The following is a 22,078-nucleotide window of genomic DNA, read 5'->3' on the forward strand; positions in this document are numbered from 1 at the left end:
TGAAATGGTATTGCACACTCCGGTCCCTTACCTCCTCTTCTGGAGTACTCTTCTGGAGCTCTCCGCTTCTTCTTCCTCCAATTTCCCCCTGCGTGCAGGGCGGTTGTGGCATGGCCTCATTCACATGATTGGGTCACAGCGTGTGCTGAATGTAACATGTTGCCTAATTTTTGCCTCAGCTGTGAAGCTACTATGGCATGTGTACAGCCCTAAACAGCTGCATTTCTGTGTTTAGGTGGGTGGTAAAACTATGGCTCAACTGCCTGCTTTGACTTCCCCCTGGCTGCCTGTGTAAACAAATTGTTAGCCCAGCAATGTGATGGATGACATCTAATGGTGCTTTTCCACTGCATGGAACCGAACGGTTCGGCTCACTTTTGCGTTTTTCCACTGCATGGTACCGCATGGTACGGTGTTGGAACGGTTTGGTACGGTACAGCGACGCTTTTCCACTATATGGAACCGAACGGTACGGCTCGCTTAAACAGTACCACCTCGGTTGTGGTTCCAAGAGGGCCGTACCGGTACCATATCCCACAATCCTTTGCATGCATCCTTGACTGTTTGTCACTACTAGCCACTGATTGGTCAGAGAATCGTTGTTATCCCACCCACTTACTATTAGTGGAAAAGCAAACCGTACCAAACCGTACCAAACCGTTCCAACACTGTACCATGTGGTACCATGCAGTGGAAAACCAAACCGAGCCAATCAGGGCCAAGCAGGGCCGAGTGGAGCCGAGCCGGTACTTGCAGTGGAAAAGTGCCATAAGACCAACAGAAAAAGAAGGAAGTTGGAGAAGGTGGGACAGAATTGAAAAAGTTGATATCTATGTTAAAGAGCACCCCAAAATAGAGTGCAGTGGTTTTTAGCTGCAGTCTCAGAATGCACAAACTTTTCAGCTTAGGTGTGGGGCGTACACAGCATATCCTGCAGACTACGCCAAGTTGTGGACAGGGCCTACCCACCCTGCACATGGGGGTGCTCATTAATGCCTGGGACCAGGCAGGCCACTTTCATGTGAAAGAAAATCAAATATGATGGCGATATCCCAGCTTAGAGATGAGCCATACACTGTGTGCAGTAATTAATTATACAGAGTCTTTCTGTAACGACATTGTCCCGTGTCACTACTAGGGATGATCGAACTTTTCAAAAGTTCGGTTCGGCCAGAACATCCGAACTTCCCGAAAGTTCGGCCCGGATTTCAGAACCCCATTGAAATCAATGGGACCCGAACTTCGGTAATCAAAAAACACCATTTTGAAGCCCTAAAACCCAATAAATGCCCCTAAAAAGTGTCTAGGGTTCTGGGTCATACCCCAGGGACTATTAATCACACAAAAAAAAAAGTTCTTGAAAATTGTCATTTTTGATAGAGTGCGAATTATTGAAAAAAAAAAAAAAAAGAGAGATTCTTTGATTTTGACTTTGGATTTAGTATCTGGTGGTCTAAAAAGTGTACCTGTGAAGTTTCAGCTCTGTAGCATGTCCAGAACCATAAAAAAAAGATTGTTTGAAATTTTGTCACTTAGAACACAGGTTGTTGGCTTCTCGCTTTTCACACATTGCCGGTTTAGTAGCAGGCGTTTTTTTGGGCATTTTTTGGGTTCATTTGAGGCAGGAAAAACATCTGAACTTGTGTATATGGGTATATATACCACTATACACAAGTTCAGATGTTTTGCCTGCCTCTAAAGAACCCAAAAAAATGCCCAAAAAAACACCTGCTACTAAACCGGCAAGGTGTGAAAAGAGCGAAGACAGATTACAGATCTATAATTGCACTAATACAAATGATCTTTTTTTTATGGTTCTGGACATGCTACAGAGCTGAAACTTCACAGGTACACATTTTAGACCCCCCCCCCCCCGGACACAAAATCACACAAAAAAAAAAGTTCTTAAAAATTGTCATTTTTTGTAGAGAGACAATTATTGAAAAAATAAAAAAAAGAATTAAAAAAAAAAAAAAATCTTTGGATTTAGTGTCTAGGTGGTCTAAAAAGTGTACCTGTGAAGTTTCAGCTCTGTAGCATGTCCAGAACCAGAAAAAAAGATAATTTTTCAGTAGAGCAGGGATGGTGGGACCCTCCTTTTACACCTATATGATCTTTTTTTTCTGGTTCTGGACATGCTACAGAGCTGAAACTTCACAGGTACACCTTTTAGACCCCCCCAAACACAAAATCACACAAAAAAATTCTTAAAAATTGTCATTTTTGATAGATTTTTGATAGAGAGCCAATTATTGAAAAAAAAAATTTCTTTGGATTTAGTATCTGGGGGGGTCTAAAAAGTGTACCTGTGAAGTTTCAGCTCTGTAGCATGTACAGAACCATAAAAAAAAGATTGTTTGTATTTTGTCACTTAGAACACAGGTTGTTGGCTTCTCGCTTTTCACACATTGCCGGTTTAGTAGCAAGCGTTTTTTTGGGCATTTTTTGGGTTCTTTGGAGTCAGGAAAAACATCTGAACTTGTGTATAGTGGTATATATATATATACCACTATACACAAGTTCAGATGTTTTGCCTGCCTCCAAAGAACCCCAAAAAATGCCCAAAAAAACGCTAGCGTCAAAAAAAAAATGCCCAGGTGTGTTGTTGCAGGCATTTTTTGGGGGTTTTTGGAGGCAGGCAAAACATCTGAACTTGTGTACACACACATACTTATATGTATTTTACACTTAGACAGATATAGGTGTTATAGGAGCGTAACTATATTAGTGTAAATGATTTCATTAGCGCAAGCATATATTTCTGCTACTATCACACCTATATATGTCTAGGTGTGTATATACATATAAGTATGTGTGTATATATACCCGGATACAGAAGTTCAGATGTTTTGCCTGCCTCCAAAGAACCCAAAAAAATGCCCAAAAAACGCTAGCGTAAAAAAAAAAAACGCCTAGGTGTGTTGTTGCAGACATTTTTTTGGGTTTTTGGAGGCAGGCAAAACATCTGAACTTGTGTACACACACATACTTATATGTATTTTACACTTAGACATATATAGGTGTTATAGGAGCGTAACTATATTAGTGTAAATTATTTCATTAGCGCAAGCATATATTTCTGCTACTATCACACCTATATATGTCTAGGTGTGTATATACATATAAGTATGTGTGTATATATACCCGTATACACAAGTTCAGATGTTTAGCCTGCCTCCAAAAACCCTGCAACAACACACCTAGGCGTTTTTTTTTTTTATGCTAGCGTTTTTTGGGCATTTTTTTGGGTTCTTTGGAGGCAGGCAAAACATCTGAACTTCTGTATCCGGGTATATATACACACATACTTATATGTATATACACACCTAGACATATATAGGTGTGATAGTAGCAGAAATATATGCTTGCGCTAATGAAATCATTTACACTAATATAGTTACGCTCCTATAACACCTATATCTGTCTAAGTGTAAAATACATATAAGTATGTGTGTGTACACAAGTTCAGATGTTTTGCCTGCCTCCAAAAACCCCCAAAAAATGCCTGCAACAACACACCTGGGCATTTTTTTTTTGACGCTAGCGTTTTTTTGGGCATTTTTTTGGGTTCTTTGGAGGCAGGCAAAACATCTGAACTTGTGTATAGTGGTATATATACCACTATACACAAGTTCAGATGTTTTTCCTGAGTCCAAAGAACCCAAAAAATGCCCAAAAAAACGCTTGCTACTAAACCGGCAATGTGTGAAAAGCGAGAAGCCAACAACCTGTGTTCTAAGTGACAAAATAAAAATGATCTTTTTTTTTTATGGTTCTGTACATGCTACAGAGCTGAAACTTCACAGGTACACCTTTTAGACCCCCCAGATACTAAATCCAAAGACATTTTTTTTTTTAATTTTTATTTATTTATTTTTTTTTTCAATAATTGGCTCTCTATCAAAAATGACATGTTTAAGAACCTTTTTTGTGTGATTTTGTGTCTGGGGGGTCTAAAAGGTGTACCTGTGAAGTTTCAGCTCTGCAGCATGTCCATAACCATAAAAAAAAGATCATTTGTATTAGTGCAATTATAGGGTTATGTACAGGTTGTTTGCTTCTCGCTTTTCACACCTTGCCAGTTTAGTAGCAGGTGTTTTTTTGGGCATTTTTTGGGTTCTTTAGAGGCAGGCAAAACATCTGAACTTGAGTATAGTGGTATATATACCCATATACAAAAGTTCAGATGTTTTGCCTGCCTCCAAAAACCCCAAAAAAATGCCTGCAACAACACACTTGGGCGTTTTTTTTTTTGACGCTAGCGTTTTTTTGGGCATTTTTTTGGGTTCTTTGGAGGCAGGCAAAACATCTGAACTTGTGTATAGTGGTGTATATACACACATACTTATATGTATATACACACCTAGCCATATATAGGTGTGATAGGAGCGTAACTATATTGGTGTTAATTATTTCATTAGCGCAAGTAGTTTTTTCTGCTCCTTTCCCACCTATATATGTCTAGGTGTATATATACAGACATAGTTGTGTATATATACCCCCTATACACATGTTCAGATGTCATGTCTGACTCCAAACATGTGCTCAAAAAATCACTAGCAACGCCTGCAGCCAAAAAGAATGCTGGCGGCGGCGAAGCCATATTACAGAAGCGAAAGTGACTTCAGAGAAAATAGCTTTTCTCTATAGCGGTCACCCTGCTATGGAAGGGTTTGGTCACCCTGCCATAGCAGTCACTGTCAGTTAACCCTACACTACACTACGGTCCCCTTACACTTAACACTTTCCCTATAGAAACTGAATAAATTAAAGCTAACTAAAGTGTAAAAGAGCACTCTAACTACACTAGATATCCCTTTCCTCACACTAAAAATTGCTAAATGACACTTTGTAACACTTTGTAACAGAAGTAACAGAACAGCATTCCACTCTCTTCCATGTCCCTGTGTAAGAATGCTAGGAATTTGGCGGGGGCTATCTTATATACTGGGGGGCGTATTCACTAATGATTGGACTATGGACCCCCTAGTCACTCGAATCACTTTCCTAGCATTCTCCTGCCCCCTCAATTGGCTTTTGCTAATGGTTCTGGTCCAATCACAGGCTTTTAAAGCCCATTTCCTGTCCCATTGCATTTTGGTCGGTTCTGGTTGCCGAATTCCGAACTTTTTGGGCAAAAAGTTCTAAATTCGGCCGAACCTCGAACACCCAATGTTCGGGCCGAACCAATGGTCGACCCGAACCGTTCGATCATCCCTAGTCACTACACCCTGTGCTTGTTACAAGTTTGCATTTAGGAGGGACACCGCTGAGCCTATGCCCACGTCAGCAGTCAACTGTACTTCTGTCACCTCACTCCCAGTGACAGAATGGGGTCCCATCGTGCACCTAGGGTGGACCTCATGCGTGCACTTACTTAACTCCTTCTGCTCTTCCATACCACCATACTGAACGTGGGTTCAGTCCAGATTCCTTCAGGGAACAGGCCACTGGAAAAGAAGTCAGATCACAGACCCCCTTACTACCGAAGGACCCATCACCTTCTCCACGTACCATGCTTCATGGCCAGCTGCTTTGTAATTTGCACTAGTTGCTGGTTATCCATAGCAACTGCATTCCTCCTCCACTTGTCTTGTCAAATTAACCTTTTAGTAGTGGCTTTGCTTCATATCCCACATTTGCTTTACTAACCCTGTTTTTTCATAAGCCAAAACCATCATGCACCCCTTTGAATGACTTCAGATCAGGCTCAAGACAGTTTGACAACTTTTCGTGAACTCTTCATGGCAGAACAAATAACCAGCAAAACAAAGTCTAGACCCTAAACTAACTAACAGAGTTGGCTGCCTAGGCATACTTTTACAAGTGTTAGTCTATGACTGGTGAAGTCCAACATCTGGTAGTGGCCACCGGAACCCCCGGAATCTCATGGGGTTACATGTTAGCTCTCAAACTCCTGGGCTCCATGTATTGGGTGACTTCTCTCCTTTACCTGCACTCTTAAAGGGATTGTAAAAGGCAGAAGTTTTTTTTATCTTAATGCATTCTATGCATTATAGTGGATGTAAACCCTATTCATGAAATATGACCTGGGCACATATATCTGTAGTGTTTACCTATCTCTCTCTCCAAAGCCCTAAGTCCTGTATCTTTCTGCTGCTCCACTCCTCTGTTATCAGCATGATAACTTCTGGCAAGCTCTCTGACACAGGAAATAAAAGCAGCTGGAAATTTGTGTTGGGGTGGGTGCATAGAGATAGATTAGCAGAGAGCTGGTCTATTCACAGCACAGCTCTGCATGTTTCTTCCTTTCTCTGCCTATGTGGAGGGGGGGGTGCCTTTCTTCCAATCAGCTGTTACACAGTGTATGCCAAGACTTCACACTTCAGTGCTGGAACAGGAAGAAAACATTCTAACACGATGTTCACATTCTAAAAGTGTAGAAAGCTGAAGACAGCAGATATACAAATAAGGTTTATGTAGGAAGATTTGTTTCATCTCTGAGGCTATATCATCTGAGGCTGTTCACTTCACTGGGTATATGTGAGGATTTACATCCACTTTAAAATAAAAAAAACCTTTTGTGTACAACAGCCCCCTCAGCCCCCCTAATAATTACCTGAGGCCATCTTTATCTAGCAATGTTACAGGAGTGTCTCAGCTGCCCCGGACTCCACTCCTGATTGGCTGAGACAGCAGTGCGGCGCGATTGGCTCCCACTGCTCTAAATCAAAGTCAGACAGGCATTGAAGAGAGAGATGGGGCAGAGCCTGGTCGTGGCTCCAGGTCTGAATGGACACAGGGAGCTGTGACTCAGCTTGGGTGCCCCCATAGCAAGCTACTTGTTGTGGGGGCACTCAAGAGGAGGGAGGGGCCAGGAGCACTGAAGAGGCACCCGAGAAAAGGAGGTTCTGGGCCAACTGCACAGAGCAGGTATGTATAACATGTTTTTTATTAAAAAAAAAAAAAAAAAACTAGACTTTACAATCACTTTAAGCCCCAGCAGCCACTGATGACGCCAAACCAGGCCTTCTCCCTATTTATGTAATACACGGGCTGGAAAAGAAAAAGCCTGGGAACTGAGGTCCTGGAAGTTAACCCTTTCCTCGGCCTGGGTGTGCCTGAGTACTTATGTAGCAAAACTCACACTATAGGCAACCTACCTACAATGGGATGAGGGAGCTTAAAAAAACACCAAGATATTCAAAACATACACACCTCTGGATTGAAGGTGAGTGTTGAAGCCCACACTGCTTTTTTTTTTTTCTTAAAGTGGAACTGGATCTTTTGATTTAACTGTTTCCAAAAACAGTTACATTCAAGGCATGCCATGATTGATAACTGTCACAGTGCTTGTGCTGTCAACTGAACCGTAAAGCCAACAAATGTCTAATGTAATACCTGATCACATATGCGGCACTATGGCAACTGCAGATCAGAGGCTAACATGGCAGTTTTTGTGGCTGTAAAGGTTAGGAGTGTTTAGTTCCACTTTAAGCTGCTGGGAGAAATATTGTTCACATTAAAAAATTGCCCAGGAGTTAGGCAATAATTGGAATGTTCTCTTAATAATCAGGGGGCTGATGTATTTTTTTTTTTTTTTTTTAGGTGAAAAACACATTTTCTACAAATACAATGTATTATAAGTAAACCTTTACTGAGTAGAGCACAGTTGCGAGCTAATGTTTCCACATGTTGTCTAGAGAGAATACTCATTAAAGAAAAAAAAAAAACCTTTTTCTGCGACTAATGTTTCCTATGTGACCTGACACACAAGAGATTTTTAATGACCTTGCAGCTCAATCATCCCGTACAGTTGGGAAATGCCGCAGTTTAATTGTGTCATGTAAACTTTACTAGATTTATCATCTCAATAGAATTTAATAGGCCAGGTGCTTAATCGTGCCTTTAGGAGATTTTGGGTGATTTTTTTTTTCTTCTTTTGCCTTTGTGCGATTAATCTCATGGGATTAATCAAGCAATTCTCACATACAGTCATTTGATGTAGACTATGCAGCTTTTTAATCGCAGAGATTAAAACTTGCCCATGTAGCTGAAACCTTCCTGTCTGAGACTGAATTTAAAGATTCTTCAACACACCGAAAATAGATCTTTTTTTTTCATCGATATCAAGATGAGGTATGCAAAAGGAACTGTGGGAGTCTGCCTCCCAGAATGTTCATATGCCGTACTGCCAGAAGACTGTTGTAGTAACAGGTTTAAACATCTGATGAAAAATTCTTGCTCTGTGTAATACAATACTGATAACTACTAACGTGCTAGGCTCCTTGCTTAATATTCTAGATAGTGTCCCAACAATAGGGAGGGACAAAGATTAGATGACATTGAATCTCACAATTACTTTGGAAGTTTACATATAGACTTAAAGAGGTTGTAAACCTCAGAATTTTTTTTTTTTTCAAAAAGTACACCTGAAAGAAAAACACATAATGAGCTAGTATGCATCGCATACTAGCTCATTATGATATACTTACCTTAGAACGAAGCCCCCGAAGCGCCGACCGCTCACTTTTCCCATGGGTGACATGTTTTGTCACCCTTCTTCCGGGTTCGCGGCATCCGGACATCTGATTGGCTGGCCCCGTGATTACGTCACTCCGGTGCATGCACCAGCGGCCGTTCCTTCAGAGCACATGCGCCAGTGATGTCACTGGCTGCATTTAAAGCGGAGTTCCGGGCACAAAAACATTTTTTCAATGAACATACCCCCGGGACAGTCAGGGCTAGTACATTCCACAATGGCTAGCCTCTGAACGGTCACGGTTCGCACTTACCTGCAAGAAGAAATACTCACTTATAAAATTTCTTCTACAGCGTTGCCATCTCTGTTGTGGGCACCTGAAGCCAGCGCGATCCTCTTCTGCTTCCTCTTCCGTGTCTTCTTCTCCCAGAATGCGCCTGCACCGGCCCCTCTCGTCACTTCCGGTGCGGCGCCGCATTCCTACACAGCTTCTGGACATGCCCAGAAGCTGTTTAGCAGGGAATGCGGCGTCGCACCGGAAGTGACGAGTGGGGCCGGTGCCGTCGCATTGATTCCTGGGACCGATGACTTTCAGCTCCCAGGAATCATTGCAAACAGGAAGCGACGGCGCGGGCCGCGGCCACAGAGGGAGGAAGTGGAGAATTGGTGAGTATTTCTTTCTACAAATACAAGGTGAGTAAAAAAAAAAAAAAATAACCCTAACTATCCAATTCCTTTTCAGGTGAAGAAGAGCAAGCGGATGGGCACAAAAATGATTAGGTTCGATTTTGTGCCCGGAACTCCGCTTTAAGGTAAGGCTCCATTCTCACCAGCGCGACTTGTCAGGCGACATGTCAGCCTGACAAGTCGCGCTCCCTCGCGGTCCATTGACTGCTACAGGACCTGTTCTAATTGGAGCGACACAAGTCGCTCCGACTTAGAAAAGGGTCCTGTACTACTTCGGGGCGACATCGGAGCGACTTGCATAGACTTCCATTATGTGAAGTCCATGCAAGTCGCTCCGAAGTCATGGTGCATGGGAATGCACAAGTCGCCCCCGAAGTAGTACAGAGTCGTGCCGCCCCAGTGTGAACCGAGCCTTAATATCTCCTAAACGGTACATGTTTAGGAGATATTTACAGTACCTATAGGTAAGTTTTATCATAGGCTTTCCTATAGGTACAACTTGCAGAGGAGGGTTTACTTCCTCTTTAAGCAATCCCCTTTCAACTCTCTTGACTGGTAAAGAAAAAGGTTTAAATTTCTACTGGATTCAGAATGTCATACTCAAACCCATGATAGCATAATAAGAAATCCTCAGTTCATTGATCCCTGACCACATTGTTTATGATGATGATGATATGAAGGGTGTGGAAAGTGCACTGATAAGAAATTGGTGATTTGTGAAGCTGCGACCTTAGATCCAAAATGGGAAAAAAATGAAATGAAGTAAAAAAAGCAGGTGCGCTAAACAAATGTAAGAAAGTTCTACTAAAATAGAACAAAATGCAAAGGATGAATCAAAACCAATGGGTATGTGCTGTGTTGTGTGAAGGGTATATCTCCTAAATAGGATAATATAACCACAGTGAAAAAAAAAACACAACAATGTGAGTAAAACAATCTAATTGAGGCAACTAATATCCTGGATACATGTGAACCAAAGCGTATCAAACTATAAATGGTACGGCTGTGCAAAAGGTGCAAAGTCCAAATAAAGTGTCCGTGATCAAAAACAAACAGAACAGGTGATGTTCCAAGTGATAGTCCCAAGACAACTGGAAGTACTTAATATCCCACCACCGATATGGATTAGCTTCTTACCAGAGTTGAAAATTAAAAAGGGCATATGTGTAACCAGATCCAAGTTGAGAGATCACATGCTGGGGAGAGGGAAAAGAAAATACCTTCCGGCACCTTCCTTATCAGGGAGGGGGAGGGTAAGCCTCTTACCGGATCAATGAACTGTGAGGGCTTTAGATATTTCCTGGCTGGAAGTGGGTTCCCACCTATCCTCCAGATATGAAGATGGACCGGTACCCCTGGCAGTCTATAGCTGTTACTGATCCTCGTAGTGTAACATAAAGGACAAAAGCAGCTGTATTTAATGGTTGCTTGTCCAGTCCTTCAGGGGTCTGATTGCCTCCATGATGATATGATGATGATGATGCATTGGGCAGAGGCACAACAAGAACCTTCAGGGCCCCCGATGCAAGAAACTATGAAGGGCCCCCCAGACCCCTGGCAGAGGCCCTTCCCACTGATCCTGGGGCCCTTTACTCTTGTTGCGGGGCCCTTTATTACGGTCCCGCAGCGGGACCCTTTCACAAGTTCTGCAGTGGGCCCCCTTCCTGCCATCTTGGGGCCTCCCCACGGTGGTGGAATGCTGGAAGTTCACCCACTGGTTCACCAGTAGTCTTTATTTTTTGATATTTTAATTGTATTATTTTTTATTATTTTATTTTATTTTTTTACAATATTACTGACTATGACTCTGTCCATTTAGAAAAAGAAGGAGCTGGTAAATTACATATTTACTGACCCCCTCCTGGTTCTCTATTGTGACAAATCCTCTGCAGCAACCGGCAGGAGAGGGAAGGGAGCACAGTGGGGGGGGGGGGGGGACCAGGGGACCAGGGGAGCACACAGGGGCCCAGAGACAGCAGAACACAAGTGAACTGGATTGGAGGAGTGGCAGGGGCAGCATACAGAGGAACCAATCTCCTCCATTTTCTTCCTGCAGCTACAGGAGGAAAAAGGAGGACAGTGATTTCTCTACATGCTGCCCCCGCCGCCCCTCTTATCCAGGTGTACAGGGGAGCAACCCTGGAGCATGGGGCCTGTTTGCAATTGCAACCCCTGTAGTTACTCCCCTGACATTGGGGTTGATTTACTAAAGGCAAATAGACTGTGCACTTTGCAAAGTGCAGTTACTCCAAAGCTTAGTGAATGAGCTAAAACTTTGCAAAGAATGCCCAATCACGTCCAAGGAACATTTATTTAAAAAAAACCCCGAAAAACAGCATTTTTGCTTGTACAGGATGTGACTTCTCCTGCTCAAATCATCAATGGATCATGTGTTGCTTTTCCTTCTCATATGAGTCAGGTGCTGTTTGCCCTTTTGATGTCCTTCTATGATGAAGTGAGCTGCTACCTAGATAAAGGAAAGCCTGTGGATGTGGTGTACCTGGACTTCGCAAAGGCCTTTGACACCGTTCCCCACAAACGCTTACTGTTCAAACTAAGGAAGGTAGGTATTGACCATAAGGTGAGTACCTGGATAGAGAACTGGCTCCAGGGGAGGTTGCAAAGGGTGGTGATTAATGGGGAGTACTCGGATTGGGCGGGTGTGGAAAGTGGGTCCCCCAGGGTTCTGTCCTGGGGCCAATCCTGTTTAATTTATTCATAAATGATAAAAGATGAGGAGGGGATATCGAGCAAAATCTCAGTATTTGCGGATGATACTAAACTAAGCTTGCCAATATCTTCTGGGCAGGATGTGGAAACCTTACAAGCGGACCTGAACAAAATTATTGGGTGGGCAACTACATGGCAGATGAGGTTTAATGTTGAAAAATGTAAAGTAATGCACTTGGGTGCCAGAAACCAGAAAGCAAGCTACTCACTAGGGGGGGAACCTCTGGGTGAGTCTAGGATGGAAAAGGACCTGGGGGTACTGGTAGACAACAAGCTTGGCAGTGGCATGCAATGCCAAGCCGCCGCAAGCAAATCCAACAGAATACTGGGATGTATAAAAAAGGGGATTCACTCCAGAAATAAAGAGATTATTCTACCACTCTACAAGACTCTGGTCCGGCCGCATCTGGAGTATGCTGTCCAGTTCTGGGCACCGGTCCTCAGGAAGGATGTGCTGGAATTGGAAAGAGTCCAGAGAAGGGCAACAAAAATAATTAGAGGAATGGAGGACATCAGGTATGAGAAAAGACTACAAGCACTGAACCTATTCTCTCTGGAGAAGAGACGATTGAGGGGGGATATGATATCAATGTACAAATATTGTACTGGCAACCCTTGCATATGGAAAAACCTATTCAGAGAAATGAAATACAATAAGACATGTGGCCACTCACTAAGACTAGAGGAAAGGCGGTTTAACCTTAAAATACGCAAGGGGTTCTTCACTGTAAGAGCAGTAAGGATGTGGAATTCTCTTCCACAAGCATTGGTATCAGCAGGGAGCATTGATAGTTTCAAAAAACTATTAGATGGGCGCCTTAAAGACCACAACATACAGGGGTATACAATGTACGGTTAGCAGCAAACACACACACACATCATAGGTTGAACTGGATGGACTGGTGTCTTTTTTCAACCTCACTAACTATGTAACTATGTAACTATGGGTCAGTTGGGCCAGATGTTCTCACATGCATCAGGTAGGTGTGGCTTGTCCACCCCACATGGGTCAAGTTACTAGTTGGCACATCTCCGTATCACTTGTCCTCCAAAGGTGGTATCACTTGTTCACCTCACATGTGTCAGTTGAGTCAGGTGTGGCTGGCTACCTGATGTAGCACCCTCCTAGGTAGGTGCTAGGAAAATGTATATGTGGCCCTGTCTGCTTATCAGGGGGGCCTGAATTGTTAGATAGCTGTAACATGTTTCCAGGTGTGTCTGTTAAGTCTGGGGAGTCTCCCCACTGTGTCCAATGAGGGATCTTGTTGGTCAGTGGAAGAAACCTAGCCAATAGCACACCAGGGTTTATGACTGTCCCAGTGGGCGGGGTTTACTGCAATACACCCTGGGATTGGAGATAAATCTGTGGGGAGCATGTGACAGAGCGTCTTTTGGCAGAAGCTTCAGTTCCAGGAGGAGGTGACGGCTGTCTCTCCTCCTGTCAGAGAGTGAAGGGGGTCCAGGCAATCAGCCTAGGGGGACCAGAGGTTGAGCTCTGCTTCAGAGAGGGAACCAGAGTGTTGCTGAGCAAGTGGAGCTGCTGGGCAGAGGTCTTCAGGAAAAACAGTATTGCGAGTACTTAAGAGCTGCCCAGGGGTCTGCCTAGGAAAGGGGACCACTCCAGAAGGTCAAGGGGATCCAGGAGCCAGCTAACCAGTAGCTGTGGCAGTGAAAGGGGGTGCCAAGTCTTAAAGCCCTGAAGATAGGGCAGTGAAAGGGGGCACCAGTGTGGGCCCTGAAGCGTTCAGCAGTACAGTCAAAGTTTTCAGTCAGCTACCTCAGGAAGGAGTAAAAAAAAAGGACTTTGATAGTCACAGGCAAAGTCATAATGTCAAGTCAGCATTAACAGGCATTCAGCCAGCGTTAACCAGTGTCAAGCCAGCAATAACCAGCATCAAGCCAGCGTTAACCCTCATCAAGCAGCATTTTCTAGAGTCCCTGACTAATTGTGCATAGTTCAGTTGTTGGAGTATCCCACTCATCCCTTCTCCCATCCAAGTGGCTAAATAAACATAAGAACCCAAAGATACTGGACTGGTCTTTTTCTCTGTGCTCACACTTGGAGAAACATGTTCAAAGGTACCTTTGTTGCACCCGGTGACCCAGGGGGACTCACAGCCAGAACCTATGCTGGGAATTGTGCTACACTTACATAAGTCAATTTGCTAGTTGTCGCTTCTCTTCACCATATGGGTCAGGTATAACTTGTCTTCCTGAGGTGGGTTAGTTGCCTTAGGTGTAATTTGTTATACTCATAAATCATTTGGGTCACATGTTACTTGCCTTCCTCATGTGGATAAGGTGAGATAGGTGTCAATAGGTGTCACTTGCCCTCCTCATGTGAGCCAGGTGTTTCTTATTCACCTCAAATGTCAATTGCATTCCCTCCTAGGATAGTTAACTTTCACCACTTGCCTTTTTCTCCCCATTAAAACCTATAGTGGGCAATGTCTGCCCTTTTAACAAAGACCCAGAGGCTTCAATTAGCCCAGAGGATGTACAGAAACACTAGAAGGTATGTGGCTATAACTTTTTGCCAGAGCCCGTAGACTGTACTGTAGGTGTCTGTATTAAGAAATGCCTGCTTCACCAGCCCTCCCACCACCTCACATGCATATGAAGCAAAAAGACAGTGGAGGTGCCTTGTACATCTTACTTACTCAAGAGGGGCATATCTCAGCAATGAACTTTATATGGTAGGTTCCACGTCCCATTAACTTTCTGATACCCTCATCCAGGCCCAACATTTATAAAGGAAAGAGGTAGCCCAACCCACATAACTCATACCCAGGGGTTGGGTTCCCCACAAAGGGAAACTCACCCCCACTTACACATTGAGAACCAAGTGTGGAGAAATAACATTAGCACAAACCATGATTATTTTGTGTGCTTTGGCCAATCCTTCTGTCTCTCCATATCTATGCCCAAATGAAAGTATATGTCTTGGCAAATAAAAAAAAAAAATTTTCAATTACAGAACAATACCCGTTAATCCTGCTAGATATCCACTGACCTCCAAGCTCCCAGTAATGAATTGACAACACATTGCCTTTGCAGCAATTGGGGAGGATATCCAGAGCACCAATAACTCTGCAAATGACTCTGCATGGAAGACAAGAAGAGAGAGACAGAGCCATCTAATGCCTCGTTTCCACTGAGCGGATCGGTTCGGGTCAGTTCGGTACGGTACTCTATTTTGAGTGTTTCCATTATGAAAGTGGCCCATGCAACCTTACCAAACCGCACCATTCTTGGTCCTCCTTCAGATGTAGGGCCATAGGAAATGGTTCGGTATGGTTAGGGTGGAGCTACTGGCGTCACACGATACATTCCACTGATTGGTGGACAGGAAAACGTCAATGCTCACGTCAAACTAAAGCACAAAACAAACACCACATTTGGTGTGAACCCTGCATGGCCCCTGGTTGTCCGACTTGCAGTGGAAATGCTCCCCTGAATAAGCTGGACCATTCTAACCCTTCTAAACTGTACTGACCCAAACCGTTCCGCTCAGTGGAAACGAGGCATAAGTGTAACAGTATGAGACTTTAATAGCCATAATAAGTAAACAACTTACAAGATAATGGTATGTAAGCACTCGTCAAAAGAATAAGAGTACCCTTTGTGTACGACCGGATGGTGAGCGATCCTACTCAGGGAGGCCACCATCCCTCTACCCCCATTATCTTGGTCCCCAACACACACAGCAAAAGGTTCCTTTTCCAAAGGTTTTTTTTTAAATCCTCATTAACTTTATTTTAGTGGCTTGTATTATTTTTTTTGTATACAAACTTTTATTGAAAGGAAACAGAAGATGGTGGTACAAAGAGAATTGGTACAATAATATGACAAAAATTGGTATCACATAGAGTAAACAGAGATATAACAATCTTAAGTCATTTCAAGTTAACTCTATTCAAAATGGGAATTTGATATCAAAATAACAACAAGGGTATCGAGAATATAATTCCTGGATATAGGTACAGAGCAGAAAGAGATTTCCATAACACTAAGCGTTAGGCCGGAGACACGGTGTCAAATAAAATCTATATTAGGGAAAAAATTTTTCATACTATTTACAACTCTATTAAATTTCACACTAATAAATGGGACCCATGGATTACACACTCAGATATTTTTTTTTCTAATTAGTGGCTTGTATTATAACTAGTTTTTAATTCTTACGTTTTACTAATTTAAACAGGACCCATACGGTCTTTTTATTTCATCTTATTTGAAAACACTCATCTGTTTGTAAGTATGCCAGCACCTTTGTTACTAATAATTCACTCCTTATGTATTTAATTTATGTTCCAATGCCCGTCCATTGATATTAGTTAGTGGGGGGTTTGTCTCTCCATGATTGTATTAAGCGCCATCTGGTGTACCTTGCTGATTTGACTGCATATAAATTCCACCTTTAACCACTTGCCGACCAGTCACTGAGACTGTACTGCGGCAAAGTGGCTTGATTCCGTCCAGCGACGTAGACCTACGTCACTGGACTCCTCCCCTTGTGGGCGGCGCTCGCGCGCCGCTGGAGGCTCGCTCCCGCTGCATTCAGTCACAGCGGGAGTCGGGCCAGGGGAGGAGCAGCAGTGATCACCGCAGCACTTCCCCGATCGTCGGGGAATCGAGTCTGGAGATCCGTCCGCTTGTGTAAACAAAGTGGGCGGATCTCCTAAGTGACAAACAGTGACAGATTGCAGGGTTCAGCATAGCTGAACCTGCGATGTGTCACTCAGTCACCTCCCCCCACACACGTTAGTAAGCACCAGGCATACATTAACCCCTCCCTCTCCAATAAAATTAACCCCTTCCCTGCCAGGGTGATTTTTACAGTAAAATGGCATTTGTATAGCGCTGATTACTGTAGAAATGTCACTGGTACCCCCAAAAGTGTCAAAAATGTCAGTCAAGGGTCCGATCTGTCCGCCGCAATGTCGCATTCCCGCAAAAAAAATCGCAGATTGACGCCATTACTCGTTAAAAAAAACCCACCAAAAATGACAGAAATCTTTCCCTTAGTTAGTAAACGCAATAACTTTTGCGCAAACCAATCAAAATATGCTTATTGTGATTTTTTTTTACCAAACATAGGTAGCAAAAAACAAATTGGCCAAAAATTTTAAAAAATTTTGATTTTTACATTTTTTTGGGGGGGAATTTCATATAAAAAAAGGGAAAAATATTGTTATTTTTTCAAAATGTACGCTTTTTTTTGTTTATAGCGCAAAAAGTAAAAATTGCACAGGTGATTAAATACCATTAAAAGAAAGCTCTGTTTGTGGGAAAAAAAGGACGTAAATTTCGTTTGGGTACAGCGTCGCACAACCGCGCAATTGTCAATTAAAGTCGCACAGTGCCGAATCGCAAAAAGTGGCCTGGACGTAAGACAGCAAAATCCTCCAGTGGTAAAGTGGTTAAACATTGCCCCCACTGCCTGAAGAAGGATCACGCATGCTCCAAACACGTGTCACGCCTATTGCTTATGACGCCCCGGACCTCTCTTATTGTCTTCCTTTGCAGCAGTTAAATCCCAGGTAGTGTTGTTAGCCCTGTCAGACCTCTCTGGGTATTTTTCTGTACATGGAACATTTTTTAAAAGATAAAACATGGGGAAATGTTCATGAATTGCAGAGATGTACAGTCCTTTTTTGTGTCTACACATACATTTTAACCTCTTGCCGATCGCCCACCATAGTATTACTGTGGCAGGTCGGCTTGGCTGCGCAAAATCACGTAGTACCACGTGATTTCGTGCACAAGGTCTCAGCGGGAGGTTTAGACACAGCGGGAGGCAGGCCGCGGGAGGAGCGGCGGCGATTGCTGCCAGCCTCTTGCAATCGTCAGATAAACTGACAGAAGACCCGCCTGCTTATGTACACAAAGCAGGCGAGTCTTCTGTCAGTCAGGAAGGGACAGATCAGAAGTTTCAGCTAAGCTGAAACTTCGATCTCTCTGTGCCTGTCACAGAACCATTCCCCCACACAGTTAGTAAGCATATTTAGGTACACATTAACCCCTTTCATCACCACCAGTGTTAACCACTTCCTTGCCAGTTTAATTTATACAGTAACAGTGCATATTATTTAGCATTGATTACTGTATTAATGTCACTGGTCCCCAAAAAGTGTCAAAAATGTAAGTTAGGGGCCCGATTTGCCTGCCGCAATGTCGCAGTCCCGCAAAAAACGCTGATCGCCGTCATTATACTAATAAAAATAAAAAAATTAATAAAAATTTCAAAAATCTATCCCATAGTTTGTAAATGCTATAATTTTTGTGCAAATCAATTAAAATATGCTTTTTGGGATTTTTTTTCCCAAAAATATGTAGCAGTATACAAATTGGCCTAAACTGATAAAAAAAATTGATTTTTTTACATTTTTTTTATTGGGAATGTTTTATAGCAGAAAGTAAAAAATATGGCGTTTTTTTTTCAAAATTGTCGCTCTTTTTTTGTTTATAGCGCAAATTCTAAAAACCGCAGAGGTGATTAAAATGTTAAAAAATTGTGATTTTTAAATTTTTTTGGGGGGAATGTTATATAACAGAATGTAAAAAATATTGTTTTTTTTTTTCAAAGTTGTCGCTCTTTTTTTCAAAAATTAAAAATCTCACAGGTGATCAAATACCACCAAAAGAAGGCTCTATTTGTGGGAAAAAAGGACATCAATTGTATTTGGGTACAGCATTGCATGACTGCGCAATTTGTCGTTAAAGTAACGTTAAAGTAACGCAGTGCTGAATCACAAAAAATGGCCTGGTCATTAAGGGGGTAAAACCTTCTGGAGCTGAAGTGGTTAAAGCTTGCCACAAACATTACGTTCTGAGTGTACAATTGACTTTAGGTCTACAAATAACTATATAGCACAAGTGCCAAGCTGTACATTTACCACATTTTTCAATGTATGTATAAGATATTGTAAGAGACTTCACAATCACATGGCAACATGTATGGCTAGCGTTAGCAGAATTTTTAATGAACAGCAGATTGTAGAAAGATAGCATAAAGCTAGATTGCGAACATTTGTACAGGCAGTATTTTATAATATATGGAATACATAAAGTATGTTGGCTATTTTTTATTTTTCCTGGTTTCCAGTAATTACAGTATTTGAATTGCAAGTCTATACCGGTCCAGCGTGGCACAATGTATAAGTATACATAGACTATATTGTCAAAAGTATAGTCCTTCAGGTTTAATAATGAGTTGGCCCACCCTTTGCAGCTATAACAGATTCAACTCTTCTGGGAAGGCTGTCCACAAGGTCTAGGAGTGTGTCTATGGGAAATGCCTTTGTGAGGTCAGGCACTGATGTGGGCAAGAAGGCCTGGCTCCCAATCCCCACTCTAATTTATTCCAAAGGTGTTCTATCGGGTTGAGGTCAGGACTCTGAGCAGGTCAGTCAAGTTCCTCCACCCCAAACTCGCTCATCCATGTCTTTATGGACCTTGCTTTGTGCAATGGTGCACAGTTGTGTTGGAACAGAAAGGGGACATCCCCAAACTGTTCTCACAATGTTAGGAGCATGAAATTGTCCTAAATGTCTTGGTATGCTGACACCTTAAGAGTTCCCTTCACTGGAACTAAGGGGCCCAGCCCAACCCCTGAAAAACAACCCCACACCATAATCCCCCCTCCACCAAATGATTTGGACCAGTGCACAAAGCAAGGCCTATAAAGACATGGATGAGCAAGTTTGGGTGGAGGAACTTGACTGGCCTACACAGAGCCCTGAGCTCAACCTGATAGAATACCTTTCGGATGAATTAGGGCTGAGACTGAGAGCCAGGCCTTCTTGTCCACATCAATGCCTGACCTAACAAATGCGTTTCTGGAAGAATGGTCAAACATTCCCACAAACACACTTCTAAACCTCGTGGACAGCCTTCCCAGAAGAGTTAAAGCTGTTATAGCTGCAATGAGTGGGCCAACTCAATATTGAACCCTACAGACTAGGACTGGAATGCCATTAAAGTTCATGTTCGTGAAAAGGTAAGCATCCCAATACTTTTGACAATATAGGGTATATCATACCTGATAGGATCCTGGGGAAGCTAAATATGTCTGGTACGTCTAAGCATGTTCATCATGATGAATTAATTGATATTTATTGTCAGAATTCACCACACAACAATTAAATTAGATATTGGTGAATGTTTAAACTGGTTAAAGCTTATTGTACAGGAGGAGTTTGTCTGCGGCAAATGTTTACTGAAAGTGTAATGTACAGTGAATATGCAGTGAAACTTCACTAAATTATCACTAAATTTATCATTAAACTTCACTACATTATGTAAAACTGTGCTATTGTTTTATTAGAATTCTGTACCGTGCTGTGTTCTGATGCAGACTAATTATGCATCATTTGTATTTTATTTATTTGTATGCACTTGTATTCCGAAATCGTTCTCATTCTGGCTTGAGCTGAATTCTAAAAAACCTTCAAATAGATAGTGACTATGAAAAAAATTAACATATGGCATGGTTAGATGAATAACAGTATAGCATACATAGGAGCTGCAAAGTTGGTAAAATGGAGGCCAGTGTATCGGAATCCAGGACAACCTATATCATTTGGCTAATATGATAAAAACAAAGTAACAAAAACAACGCATAGGCTGATAAAAGTAACAATATAATGCAATGGGAAAATAGTAGGAATTAAATCATAACAAATGCTAACAAAGTCAAGGCCATAAAAAAGGCAAACAAAATTCAAGGCCTGCAGATTGGAGCTACGCCCTGCATCTGCAAATGAAAATAACAATGAAGAGAATCCGTGGTCCTTGTATTTGAAAAGACCCAGGTCGTCATCCTTCCTGTTGAAAGCACCTCCATAATTTGATTTTAAATAGTCACATTAAATAGATATCCAGAACATTAAGGCTTTGAAGTTTGGCAGATTTCCAAGATTATTATGATTTACTTGCTAACCATACAAGTTAACTGGTGTTGGTTAAAGGGAAAGAATGGTCAACTGTGTCTTCAATGATAAAGGTTTTGATTAAAAGAAATGAATAGTCAATTATGTCTTCATTGATCAAGGAATTTTTTGTAGGAATACGCCCCCTGCAGGAAGAAATGCATGAGCACTAGTCAAATACTTACTTTCTGTAAAGTCATTGGAAATTACATTATTTACCTAATAAACAAATCATAGCGACGTTAGGATGAAACTGATGACGCTTTATTTGAAAGGAACATATACTGGCATTGCTGTCCTCCTACTTACTGGCTTTAGTTTTTTCTGAGTCAAATGTAAATAAAAAAAAAATCAAAGACAGCTCACCATCTTTGATAATTCAGCTGATACCTGGAGAGTAGGGATGGGCTGGATGTTCGACTCGAACATCGGGTGTTCGTGTGTTCGCCGAACATACGAACATCCGGGGCACTCAGCGGCAAGTTTGCCCGCCGATGAGCGTCCCATAATGCACTGCACGATCGCAGTGCATTAAGTGCTTGTGATTGGCCAAAGCATGCACCTGACCTGTATGATTTGGCAAATCACAGCACAATGTCCTGTCAGAGCCATGATTGGTCAAAGGCAGGGTGCTTTTAGCCAATCATGGCTCAGGGGCTAAGTCCATGCCCCTCATTATATAAGGCTGCTGCTTACACGGCAGCCGTGTATAGTGTGTGATAATAGAGGTTAGGCAGGTAGTTAGTGGATAGTGTGTTGAGTTAGTTTAGGGCAGTCAGTGTATTATACAGGCATGCCTCACTTTTAAAATGTATAGATATGTTGTAGTCCTAAGTCCCCTCCCGATGCTCCCCAAGTTTTGTGTCTCTATCACTTAGAGTTTACGAGTAGTGCCATGCCAAGCTGACCAGGGTTTCCCATAGAAAATAGTGTTAAAGACAGGGAGCAGTGCCATGGAAAGCTGACCAAGATTTCCCATAGACGCCAATGTTAAAGACGGGGAGCAGTGCCCTTGCCAAGCTGACCAATATTTCCCAGAGATGGCAAGGAGCTCTGAAAGCTGAAAATTGGTCTAGGCAGAAAGGGGGTGTATTTAAGTGGTTAAGGGGAACCCTATGACAGAATTTAAAAACAAAAAGGGCATGGGGTCCCCCTCAAAATCTATACCAGGCCCTTTGGGTCTGGTATAGATTTTAAGGGGAACTCCACGCCAGAATTTAAAAAAAAAGGCGTGGGTTCCCCCCCAGAATCCATACTAGACCCTTATCCGAGCATGCAGCCTGGC

Source organism: Pelophylax lessonae (assembly GCF_965119305.1).
Source record: "Pelophylax lessonae genome assembly, chromosome: 1".
Lineage (NCBI taxonomy): Eukaryota > Metazoa > Chordata > Amphibia > Anura > Ranidae > Pelophylax > Pelophylax lessonae.